The sequence below is a fragment of the Salvia miltiorrhiza genome, chromosome 3 (genome assembly GCF_028751815.1).
Source record: "Salvia miltiorrhiza cultivar Shanhuang (shh) chromosome 3, IMPLAD_Smil_shh, whole genome shotgun sequence".
Classification (NCBI taxonomy): domain Eukaryota; kingdom Viridiplantae; phylum Streptophyta; class Magnoliopsida; order Lamiales; family Lamiaceae; genus Salvia; species Salvia miltiorrhiza.
The window spans coordinates 6,638,221-6,651,758 of record NC_080389.1 but is presented as its reverse complement, the minus strand read 5'-3'; the positions used below and the strand labels follow the sequence as shown (position 1 = coordinate 6,651,758).

General features: G+C 37.5%; 1 long non-coding RNA gene across 1 annotated transcript; it reads left to right on the top strand.

Moving 5' to 3' along the window:
- The first annotated feature begins 674 nt into the window (after nt 1-674).
- Nucleotides 675-4,149, top strand: LOC131017250 (uncharacterized). Its single transcript, XR_009099499.1, has 3 exons — nt 675-1,296; nt 3,404-3,463; nt 3,969-4,149. It is a non-coding gene; the product is annotated as an uncharacterized LOC131017250 (long non-coding RNA).
- The last annotated feature ends 9,389 nt before the right edge of the window (nt 4,150-13,538 follow it).

Below are 13,538 nucleotides of genomic sequence, written 5' to 3'. Positions count from 1 at the left end.
TTGTGGGACATGATCCCATCCGAATTATTAATTAAAAGTTAAATACTGAAAAAATGTTATTATAAACATTATAAATTGAATATTAGTAAACGCTAATTAGTAATTAACAAACAAACGGAATCCAGAAATATATTATTTCAGCCCATCATCTGATCTCTCTATTCCTGAAACCCTCGAAATAAATACAAAAACCTAACACCCTCGCCACTTCAAATACAAAAACCTAAAACCCTAAAAAATATATCGAAGCTTGGGTATGGAGATCGGAAAAAGTAGACGAAAATCTCTCCATCTTCCCGAAGAAACCATTGAAGAAATACTATCCAGACTTGCGGTGAATTCACTTTTGAAGTTCAGGTGCGTTTCGAAATCATGGGGCTCTTTAATTGATAGCGAACGTTTCATCAAAACCCATCATCAAAATTCAATTAAAAACCCATCTTTCCCCCAACAAAGGCTCATTTTAAAGAACTATTTTTTTGAACATTTTGATGATTGGCCTCCGCAATGTTGTTCTCTGCTGTCGGTTATGAGTGAGCCAGCAAATACTATCTCTTTATCTCCTTTAGCTGTTCCAACGAATACTACATTGATGCGATTTTTAATATTGGGTGTTTATTTTTGTTCATCAGTGAATGAAAACGGTTTTTATCCTAATATGAATTCAGCTTATGATCCTGAATTTATATTGTTAAAGCAGTCAATGATATTATTTCAGAGTTATAACTGACTTAGCAAAGTCACGTTATTTATTTAAGCAAGATGAAATTAGATTTTATCTTTATTCAAGTCGTGATTTATTTCTGACTCGTGAGTTAATTAAATCTGCGGATTTAATTTAAATATTAGAACAACAAACGAATTAAATCTACGGATTTAATTTAGATTCATTTTATAATTTATCGATTTAAGCGAGAAATCACATGTCGAAATACGAGAATTATTTAAATAAACAGTATCAAGCAGATACGAGCACGCGATCCATCTTACAGTTACAGAATCACCGAGACAGAGAAAATACATCAATAATTCTCCTCTACATTTTTTTTTCTTTCTTTTTCTTCTCTTTTTCTTTCCATTAATTTTGTTCCCCACTTCATTTTACCACTAAATCTACTTTTTGACTTTCACCACCATTTTCCCCACCACTTTCACCACCATTTTCTCCACTACTCAATTATGCAACAACACATATTGTTCCAGCCATCAAGTCTTTTCTTCCCTCACCAAAACGTGTAGAAGAAGTTGAGAAAGGGAGAGAGAGTTTCCTCCAACTCCAAATTGTAACTTGAAGAGGTATATACTAAGCTTCTTTATTTTGAATTCGGTTTCATATCATCCAAACGGTTCCCAAAAATTCTCAAATTAATTGTGTATCATCTTTCATACGTTTTCTATATTTTGGTAAAATTTCAGAATATTTAGAGCTCGCATGATTTATTTATGAATTTGTAAACATCACTGCCCATCTGGAATACATTTTTGGTAAACAATCTTTGGGAGATCATAAGTAAAGTTTCAATCTGTGAAAACCTTTGAAACTTGAATATGTCACTCTAGACTCCCGTATCTTTCTTTTGACATCGGCCTCACCATTTTTGAGTAAGGGAAACAACCGGTATAAATTCTTGAAATCTAGTTCTTATTCCATGTACCATCCAGTAGATTTTACAAACCTACGACTTTGAGGTGGAAAAGGCCGACTTAAATATTTGATTCTCAAGCCTATCTTTCTACTGAATATTCACTGACATGTTGGGAACTTACTTGTTCAGTTTTAGAATTTTTGGTGAAGCCTAAAGTGGTTTTTCCGATTTATGTTCTGAATCTGCCAAATTTGAACTCTTTTTGTGCACTGAACTTTAGATAGTCATATCTTCCAAACCATGAAGGTTCTTAGAGTAAATCCAACTGGAGAGTGTTATGATCTCTCCCTAGTTTCCAGATTGACCTTTGGGGTTCCCAGTGGAGTTTTGTAAAGGGAGATATGAATTTTTAAAGAAAGCCCACTGACTTGGTTGTAATCTGGAAATATGAAATTTTCAGATTTTTGCTTGTTAAATACCCATCTTTGAGAGGGCATATCTTGCTCGTTTGAATTGTTTTTCATTCGATTCAAATTGGAGAATTATCCTTGAAATGTCTAGTTTCCAGAATGTCTTTTTGAGCCTCATTTGGAGATCCGAGGTAGATTTGGTGTCTGTTGTAAAACAAACCCTTAAGAGCTCAAGTTGTTGAATTATTTTCTATGTATCAAAGTTTATTTTAAAGGATGTTTCGTGAAAGATTTAGTATATGTGCGTAACAAGTTTGGGAATATTTATTTTAAATGAGGTCCGTTATTTATTTAAATTATGATGGACTTTTAATGAATATTTTTGGGATTAAACTCTTATTTCTTGATTTATATAAATTATTTTAAGGACTTATAAATATGAATTTCGTAGGCCTACTGACTTACTGTGATCGACGGTTTGTTGATGTCTAACAGCTTTGAAAATTTTATAGCAAGTCCCGACATGAGTCTTGAGTACCCTGGTAAAATTTCAAGCCATTCCAACTTCGTTTGATACTTCTTTAAAATGCGAAACCTAAACTGCACATTACTACCGAGAATTTCAGAGAACAGATGAAAGAGTCATTTATTTCAGTAGCTTCCTGTGTGATCTAGCTTTCCAAATTTTTATGGTATTAACCTTATTGTGTTAGCTAGATATCCACCAAAGTTGAGCCCAGTTTGACAACGTTTACTATTTTTCAAAAATCCAAGTTTTCGATTGTTCAAAACTACAGAACATGGTAGATCGTGGTAAAAACGTCATATCTCTCAAACCACTTGGGGTTTTCGACTCTACTTTTTTTTATATGAAACTAGACTCGAAGATCTTTCTTTCGGTATGAGTCTCGAGTCCAGGCGATGTCGGAGTCAGAACAGATTAAATTTTGAAGTTGAGTCAGTGTAAAAACAGAGCATGTTTTGATGATGTTTGATTGTGATTCTTATGTGCCTTATGTTGAGCCTTTTTATTTTATTTTATTTTTTTTAAATTTTATAACATTACTTGTTCTTATTTATTAAGCCCGATTAATTATGAGATTATAAAGCGAATAAGTTGAAGTATTTATTTTCTATTGACTACGAGGAGCAAGGTTTATTTAATTGGCGGATTAGAACACCCTAAGAGAACGGATTAATTTTTATTAATTATCCGGCTTCATGAGACGAAACTTAGTTTTTATTTAAATCCGATAGCTTGGATTAACAATAGAAATTTCCTGATTATTATTTCAGAATAATAATTCATGCATAAGGATCATGCATAGTTAAATACACATTCTCATTTGAGGATTTTTTTTATTCGAGCAAATATCTTATATATGTACATATATTCTCGTAATAAAGGTCAAGGGCGAGATTGATAATCTGTTGAGGAGCTTTTGTATCACAGAAAATTACTATCAGGTGGGCATTACTTTCATATATATCAAATGAGTTTAAATGTTACGTTCAAGCAAGTTATTTCATGACTAAATTAATTGAAGTTATTTCAAATATTGTCTTGCCATAAAATATTTAAATTTCAGTATGATATCTATCTGATGTGACTTTTATTATGCAATCGAATTCGGGTCCTGAGCAGTTGATAGCTATCCTGCCAGGGCTAGTGTACACCAGTGACCGTGAGTCATCTAGCGGGTTGGCCGGTCAAGTGACCGTGAGAGGTGGCCACCTCTCCGGCACACAGTTCCAGATATGATAGATTACAAGAGAACTTAGACTGCAGTCGAACTTTAAGAATCACAAATGAATTTAGTAAGCTTGGGCCTTTTAGCGAAAAACTCCCTTGCTGTACTGTTTATGATGGCATGACAATTTACAGTTTTGAAGCATGTGTTTTTATACTTAGGCATACGTGCCCACTGAGTACTTTTGTACTCAAGCCCTGCATATATTTCTAAATGTGCAGGTTGAGCAGCTGCCGATGGTGATGAAGTGACGAGCGGGACTCTTTTGTTTTATTATGTATTAATGAACTCTAGGGTTACATGTCTTCATACATGTAATCAGAACCTTATTCCGCTGCGTACTCAGAAGTTTTATGTTATTTTGGATAAGTCGGAGTTATCCGAATTTACTAGTTATTTGAGTCTATACGACTAAAACTCCGTTATATTATAAATATCCATGGTGTTAACATTGATGAAATACGATCCTTTCTTGTTTGATTATTCCCCTTTCTACCCCGCTTCTAATCTCCCTCCATTAGTCACGGTTTCCCCGGCTTAATTATCCTTAATTAGGACCGGTCGTGACAGAGTGGTATCAGAGCAGTTCATTTGCTCTGAACCCTAGAGTTAGCCCATTTTTCTAGTATGATCACTAGTATATGAGTCAGTCAGCCAAAGCTCATCACTTCATCACATCGTCATGCTCAGCAAGAAAGAAGGTGGTAATGATCTTAAAACATTGAGAAGTTCACGTTCTATATGAATGTACTGATGCTTACATTCAAGTTTTATGCTTTATTGATTGATTAGATATCTCAATGAACTTAGATGCGTTAAGAATGCATGATCACTGTTACGAGAAGAACAATAGAAGCTAGAAACTCAGTTATATTTCACTATAGCCATGGTGAAGAGCTAAAAAAAAAAAAAAAGAGAATCCAATAAAAGCAGTGCAAGCGGAGTGCCACGCACGAATCACTGAAGCAGGCATAGTTCTTCATTCAGGTTGTTCACGCGTGACAGAACACCGAATCGACTATTGCCTTATTTGATGATAGATCACGTGAATCATTGCTCGTAGCGACGAGTGTGACTTATGTAATCAGTTAGCTATCGCATAATGAGCTAAGACTCATTACTAACTCTCGATTATCATCAGTTATGACATGAAGAGAACCTTCATGATTTATGTTCGAACTTCAGAGTCAGACTCACATGCAGTTATAACACTTTGTGTATGATGTTATAGCATCGCGATTAGAACTGCCAGCTTATAGTTTCAGATATTCAGAACCTTATTTATTACAATTACCTATTATATTACACGTGAGCATGATTTAGAATCCCTATTGATTACGATCACCTGCTACAAATCGAAAGGAGGATAGGTGCCATGGGTAACTAGAAGTTACCAACCATTATGATTGACTAGAAAAATCTATGCAAGTGTGTAAGACGAGAGAAGTTCTCGAAGATGGTTCAGAGTTTAATAATAGCTAGAAGCGCCGATAGTGGATCAATGCTGAAACAAATGAATTAAGATTCTAATGAGACCCTAAGGATATACTCAAGATAAGTATATATACCTTAACCTATCGAGGACATCGCCTCAGTTAGAACGTCTTGGATTATACATTCAGTTAGTAGCCAGAATGCAAGCATTGACTAAGGTCATTCCATGACTTAGTATTTTCTGTGGTGACACATACCTTGCAAAGATGCTCAGAGATGCAAAATCTATTTCCTGTAAAGGCATGAGAGTGCTTCGAATTATATGGTTACATTTCAAGCGCTATGTGAATGAACACTAAGTACTAGAAGTACTACATTAAGAGCATGTAGAGGAAGATTGTTGAGTAAGGTTGAACCTACCTTATTTCGCCTATAGAAGATGTTTAAGGATTGCATTAAACTAGGAGACAGACTCCAAATTTGAGAAGCTCTAGAATATTTTCAAGGACATGTTCAAGATGTTAAGAAGAAAGTGGTGATTTTAGACCAAATATACCTTTTGCAGCCAATGAACAAGAGTTACCAAGTTCGGAAAATTATTTCCGAGTGATTGAGAAGTAGTTGTGTCGGACCTGGCCAGTCCACATGGCCAAAATCTCAGTAGTCGTCATATATGGGTCTTTAAACCTATATATTTTAAACCTTCATCTGAAAAGCCAAACGGGTTCAGACTATTAGGTCATTTCGTTTCGACCTTTCAGTCAATTCATTTCTACCCTATGGTTATTCATTTTCAATTGTTTGGCAAATTATTGAAACACTTTGCCTAATTGCCATTTGTGATATGAATCATTGCGATCTACTAGCTGTTGGTAGATTTTCTGTGACCCAAAGATAAACAGATACTCATTAGATTAAATTAGTCAAACACGTATGCTTTAACCCAAGGGTCAAGCACGTAATGCATACAGACAATCTCTTGTGCATTTAGTAGGACGTTATTTGTGTATTTCGAAAACGATGATCATTTCGATACTTTTGTATGCCCCTATGTTGGCTTAGTTATTTTGACTAGTATTAGTACGGAGACGCGAAACCTTGGGGCGTTCCATGACTGAGTACTTTTTGTGATGGCTTCGCTAGGTAGCCAGTTCATCATGTGTGGTACTTAGATAGGTCTTTGAATCTAGACATTTATGATGATGTAAAGTCCTCATTGAGGCAATTTTCCCTATGTTATATATGGTGACCTTATTGGTTTTTCGCGGCAAGTCGTTCCGCTATGTTTTATTTATATGTTCGCTCAAGTTTTAGTAGGAGCAGAACTCGATGAGTTAAGGAGTAACTATAGAAATGATAGTATGTCCTTATTGTGTTTTAATACGATGACAACTTGTGTTTTGACCTAATAGAATGCCGCCAAAACGAGGACGACCAAGAGGCGGGGGCAGGATTCCCCGAAATGAAGGAAGAGGCCCAGAAACAGGGCCAGAACCAGAAATAGTTCAATCACCTGTTCAGCCAGAACGGCGGATTGAGGAATTATTCTTGCGACAGAACCCACCTACCTTCAACGGGACAGGAGACCCGGCAGAAGCTGAAACTTGGGTTCGCGCTATTGAGCGCATTTTCAACTTCCTGCGTTGCACCGACCAAGAGCGCCTGACTTGTATGTCCTTTCAGTTGACTGGGTCAGCTGATTTCTGGTGGGAAGCAAGGATGAAAACGATGACAGCAGAGCAGTTAGAAAACCTGACTTGGGAACAATTCAAAGCCGGTATATATGACAAGTATATACCCAAAAGCTACCGCAAGAAAAAGGAGACTGAATTTTACAATCTGAAACAAGGAAAGATGTCGGTAACTCAATACGACAGGATATTCTGCGATATGTCTAGATATGCGCTGGAACAAGTTGACACAGATGAGAAGATGGCTGAAAAGTTTTGTGCCGGACTGAGGCACGAGATTAGGATGGCTTTGGCAAGCCACGGAGGATTGTCTTACACTGAGTCGCTCAGCCGAGCGTTAGACATTGAGGCAGCCATGCCAGGAGAAAGATCTGCAATTGTACTTACTCCAGCACCTTCACATGATCAAAATCATAATCAGAATTTTAGAGGAAAGAGGAGATGGGACAACAGTAACCCGAACCAAGGCGAGAAGAGGCCATGGCAGGGACGGGTCTTCCAGTCACAGGGCTATGGAAGCCAGAGCGCACCGAAACAGATGGGAAATAACCAACAGAGGGCCCCACATTGCCCCAAATGTAACAAAAATCATGTGGGAATCTGTAAGGCCGGCAGTGATAGTTGCTATATCTGTAACCAGAAGGGGCACTATGCAAATCGGTGTCCGAATAAGCAACATGGAACGAGTTCAAGGCCGAACCCACCTATCCAGGCTCCACATCTGCGAGCAATCCAAGCTTTGCCCCAACCATACCCAAGGCAGCAACCACAGTATCAGCAGCCACAGCAGCACCAACAGCTACAGTACCAACCACAACCTCAACAACCGTATCAGCAACAGGCCCGCCAACAACAGCAGCGACAACAGAAACAACATGAAAAGCCTCGTCATGCTAGAACCTATGCTATGAGGCAGAAGCAGCCCGAGAACAACCAGGGAAACCTGGCAGGTATGGGCATGTTACTCAATACTCCTGTTGTACTTCTATTTGATACGGGCGCATCACATACTTTCATTTCAAGTACATGTGTCGGCACCTTAAAACTTAAAATGGAAAGAGCTGATCAGGAGTTGAGTATATCATCACCTATAGGAGGGATGACAACAGTAGATCATGTGTGCTTGAACCTAGAACTGAACATAGGGTCACACAAGATTGTAGTGAACAACTCGTATGTTATTCCGATGGGAGATGTGGACATAATCCTAGGAATGGACTGGTTAGCTGAGAACTATGCCACCATCCTTTGTAACGAAAGACGGATATCGTTTCGATCCCCAGGAAGGGAGCCGTCACATTTCCACGGAATTAGCATGGGGAGAAGAAATATGATCATCTCCGCCCTACAAGCAACGAAAATGATGAAGAATGGATACCCAGCTTACCTCGTATACTTGCACGGAGAACTGGGAACTGAAATGTGATGCCCCGCTCTTTTAAATACATATTAGATTAAATATGTGCATTAGTTATAAAATTCTTTTAATTATCTATGGTGATTATTTTGTTCAGATAATATTATTTCAGCAAAAGTCTGTATAAGAGATACAGAGCTGCGATTTAATATTCAGTCATGAATGAAACCAATAATTAAATTTATTGGTTTAACTATACGTTTGAGACTTTGTTTTACCAGTTTATTGATTTAATCAATATTATTAGAAAATTTAGATTTATAACCGATTTTATAAATCGTGTTATTTAAATCAAACTGCTAGAATTATAACTTGAGATCATATGCATAATAATTTTATTATTTCACATTATATGAGTTAAGGTATTAAGTCGCGAATTAATTCCGACTTTCACGTATTAAATCTCAAGATTGAGGATTTAATTTATGTAAATACGAGGAGTATTTATTAAACGAGAATTGGAGAATTATTACAGGAACTAGGAGAAACTAGATCACGGCACTACACGTATGTCTCGATTTTTCATCCAACACATCAATTCCTACACTATTTCCTACACTATTTCCTACACTATTCCCTACACTATTCCCTATACTATTCCACCTTCCCCTCCAATACACCATTACTGCAGAAGTTTTTCTAAAGATTGCAGATTTCTTCCTGTAGCATATCTGAACTCCATCACACCCCAAAGTTTCCTGTAGGAGAAGAAAATCACGCCAATATCCACAATTTTCAAAAGCTTCAGCACGCCGAGAAAGAAATTTCACGGCAAGATCACAATTGTCAAAGGATGCAAATTTCAACGATCAAATCTTCAAAAGTTGCAACTCCCGGTACCAAAATTTCCACCATTTTGATTCTGTTGTCTGCAGAAACTCCTCTATAAATTGAGGAGAGTTCTGCAGAAGGAAGAAGTGCAGCAAGAGGTGTGAGGCAAGAGAGAGTTTAGGAGATTTTTTTTTTACTTGCAAGAGCTCAAGTGAGCTCCCTTCGCCGGGCCATTTCTTCGTCGACCGGCCACTAGGCTCTGAACCGAGAACGTGTACTCGTTCCTCCATCTTTAGGCTACCAAACCCAACAATCGAAAGGCCAAAACCTTCTCTATATTTTCCCGACCAAAGGCCACAATATCCTTCGGAGGCCAACGTCGAATTCCCGACTTAGCCACCGGCCAACTTACGGCCTTCGTTTCTCACTATCCTTACGACGAAAAAGGATCGAGAAACCACCGTTGTGTAGCCTGATCTATCTCGCACGAGGAAAACTAAGTCGTAGACCTTCGCGGCTAAACCCCATCGCGGAACGACGACTAGAAAAAAAAACCCCGGCGAACAACTTCCATTAGTGCTCACTTGGACAAGGGTAAGTTGACGCCCTTATTTCGATGCATTCCCGTTTCTATTATATTATGAGAAATTTCTGGGGTATAGATGGGAGTGTGGTAAATATTCGTACAAAGTTTCATATCATTTGAACTTCGTTTACTACCCTTTTAAAATTCGAGAAGTCTACTGCCCGTATCTGCTAAAACTGTCGTGAGGCAGATGATTAGGTTAATTATTTCAGTAACCATATGTTGATATTTAGCTCTCAAATTTTTATTCTATGAAGATATATGTGTTAACTATCTACATATAAAATTTGAGCTCATTCAGGTAACGTTTGCTATTTTTCAAAAATCTGGACTTTCAGTTGGCAGAAACTGCCGAATCTGGTAGGCGATGGGAAAATCGCTATATCTCTTAAACTACTTGGAGTTTTTCAACATACTTTTTTTTTTTAATTAAACTAGACTCAAAGAGGTTTCTATTGATATAAAATTAGACTCCATACGAGTTCGGAGTAAAAGCAGTTTATTAGTTGAAGTTGAATATATACAGTTTTGTTGAGATGGAAATGATTCAAAATAATTCTTATTAAGGATTTTAAAGTTTTATTGTTGATAAAATATCACTTTTAGTTTATAAATGAGCTATTGAGATATATAAATATTCTGAGAAAGATTTCATGAGAACTTGTTGGTAAAATTTTATTAGATGGAATAGTTGATAAATGAAATATTAAAGATTTATTAATTAAATGGTTAAAATATTAAAATTATTAGATCTTCTCGAAAATTTCTTTTTATAGTTAACTCCTTTTATTATTTTAAAATATTTTTACAAATGTTCCTAAAATCTCACAATGAAATTTTCATCAGGAATTAATGTTTAGAATTTATTAATGACTTATTAGTTCTTTTAATAGTAGCAATATATATATATATTGATTGGCATTATTAAATGGGGAAAAGGAAAATATTTTATAAATTATTCTTTATTTATAATGGATAAATAAAGGAATAATATAAAATGGGCTTTCCTACATCCTCAAAGGTACATGAAGTATTTCGATAAAAGAAGAACGATTGTATATGAGTTAGATACAGTCGTTTAAGGAAATATGGGTAGTTAGAGAAATGAGTGAATAGTGATTCACTGCATTTGTTGTTATCTTTTCTATTATTCACTCGAACACATGTTTCGTGTTATCAAAGGTTCAAATAAACAAAAGCGCCTGAGTAACCTATCGCGCTAAGGAAAGAGAATCATTGTCTTAAGTAGCAAAACACTGCAATCAGGTAGGCATTACTTTCGTATATATCAAATGAGCTTAAATGTTACGTTCAAGCAAGTTATTTCATGACAAAATCTTTGAGTTGAAGTTATTTCAAGTATTGTCTTGCCATAAAATGTTTTAATTTCAGTATGATATCTATCTGATATGGCTTTGCCAGTTATCATGTAATCGAATTCGGGTCTTGAGCAGTTGATAGCTATCCTGCCTTGGCTAGTGTACACCAGTGACCGTGAGTCATCTAGCGGGTTGGCCGGTCAAGTGACCGTGAGAGGTGGCCACCTCTCCGGCACACAGATTCAGATATGATAGATTACAAAAGAACTTAGTTTGATCAGACGAACTTTAGAATCACAAATGAATTTAGTATGCTTAGGGCCTTTTTAAGTAAAAAAAAACCCTTGGTTATACTATTGAAATGGCATGACAATTTACATTTATTATGTATGTATATGATTTTCGGCATATGTCTACTGAGTACTTTGTACTCAGCCCTGCATGTATTTCTAAATGTGCAGGTTGAGCAGTGATGAGTGATGATGGGGTGTCGTGCGGAGCTTTGTCATATTTACTAAATAAACTCTTGGCGATACATGTCTTCATACATGTATCACGTTCTATTTCCGCTGCGAACACTCAGTTATGATGCATATTATCCTATTATGTTGGATTGTCAAATCAAGTTATTGTATAAACACTTAAATCGGATACTCTTGACCGATTACTCGCTCTTATCTATTTATGTGTGTTTTTTTTCTCATATGATGTCTCAATCTTAGTTCAATTCCTTTATTATTATTTATCACCCCTTTTCTGTCCCCTCTCCTAATTTCCCTTCCCTAGTCACGGTTTCCCGGCTTACCTATCCTTAGTTAAGACCGGTCGTGACAGAATGGTATCAGAGCAGTTCGGTTGCTCTGAACCCAAGAGTTATCCCAAAATTTATTCTTTACTGAATACTAGTGTTAGAAAGGTCAGTTGACAAAAGCTCAGCACCTCATCACAACATCCTGCTCAACAGAGAAACAGAGGTAAATATTTATTAAATGTTGAGAAAGTTGTATTTTCAAATGTTTGTACAAGTGCTTAAATCTCATGCTATATGATTGAGTAGATTCCTTGATGAACTTAGATGCGTTAGAAATGTTTGATCACTCTTACAAAGAACATAGAAGCAAAACATATACATGAGTTTAGTTATCATTCATTACAGTTGAAATGAAAAACACAATAGAAGAAAGAAAATCAGGCGTCACTCGAGGATGTATAAAGATAGAGACATGACGGAGCGTGTCACTCATGATGATACGGGCATAGTTCGAATTGTTCAAACATATCAACTATTGCCTTACCCAATAAATTTATTTATTATATAGCTCGTAGTGACAAAAGTGCATTGAATGATTTACTATTTGTGCAATGAGTTGAATCTCTTTCAACCCTTAAAATTTCAATACATATGTAAGTATTGGGATTATGACTGCACGATCTAGGACTTGAGAATTATTAATTATGCATAAGTCAGAGATTAAGACCAATATTACTTATGATATGATCACGACTTGTGTTGTTAATACATGAGAGTAATTAGAAACCTACTGCTATAATAACTTATTATGAGTTTAATTATAGAACGTCATTCTTTCAAAGATGGCAAGAACACGACGCACCGCTAGAAAGCAAATGACGAGGCGACCAAGTCCTGAAAGTATCCTCAGGGAATACCGAACCTACACACGTTGTTGGAGAGATGACCTAGGAGAGTTCCTCGCCCATTATTATCGACTGTGGAAAGCTGCACATCCCCATGGAGCCACTGGTTATGACGGGATCATGCGCTTGATCTTATTACTTCCACCAGACTGGCAGGGATGGGCTACAGAGCTCGCAGGTGACTACGTACACACTGCAGAAGAGTCGTTTGATCCAGAAGGCGATTTTCCACGGTTCATCGCAGCAATTCACTACACCTATGATGCCTTTGGCAGAGCATTCAGGGGACCATATATGAGGCCAGGAGACCTTGCTCCTGTTGGAGTTCGTCCAGAAGAAAGGACCCCACTTATGCCTACTCAGGCTCCTATAACAGCAGATCCACCCATCCCAGTGCAGAGTGTTTCCCCACAACTGTCTGTTCTCGGTCGTCGATGCCGAAACGACTTCGAGGCCGGGACATCACGTCCAAAAACCCAAAGGAAAGAGACGCCACCACCCCAATCACCAGTCGGTACACCCCCGATACAGCCACCTCCACCAGGGGAAGAGGACCCCATTTACAGTGCGGCCATGAAACAATTAGAAGAAGTCTTGCGTCAAGCACGCGAACTTATTGATAAGGGCAAAGCCCTGGCAGGCACTGACAACGATGAAGGTGAGATCTTGCGCCAGGCACTCAAGACTGCTGAAAAAGGGAAAACTCCAGCCCATGATGACACTGGGGGAAGTAGGAAGAAAACTCCAGGCAAGACGAGTTGGAAGCCACTACCTGCTCAGCCTCTTTCCCTTAAGAAGGGTACTACGACCTCCGATGCAGGAACGCCCTGCAAGGATGTGGTGAAAATCCGACTTCTCGGTGGTCGTGTTCAGCTCGGGGCAGAGGGTGAGGAAACAGAGGACTGCTACCTGGATAT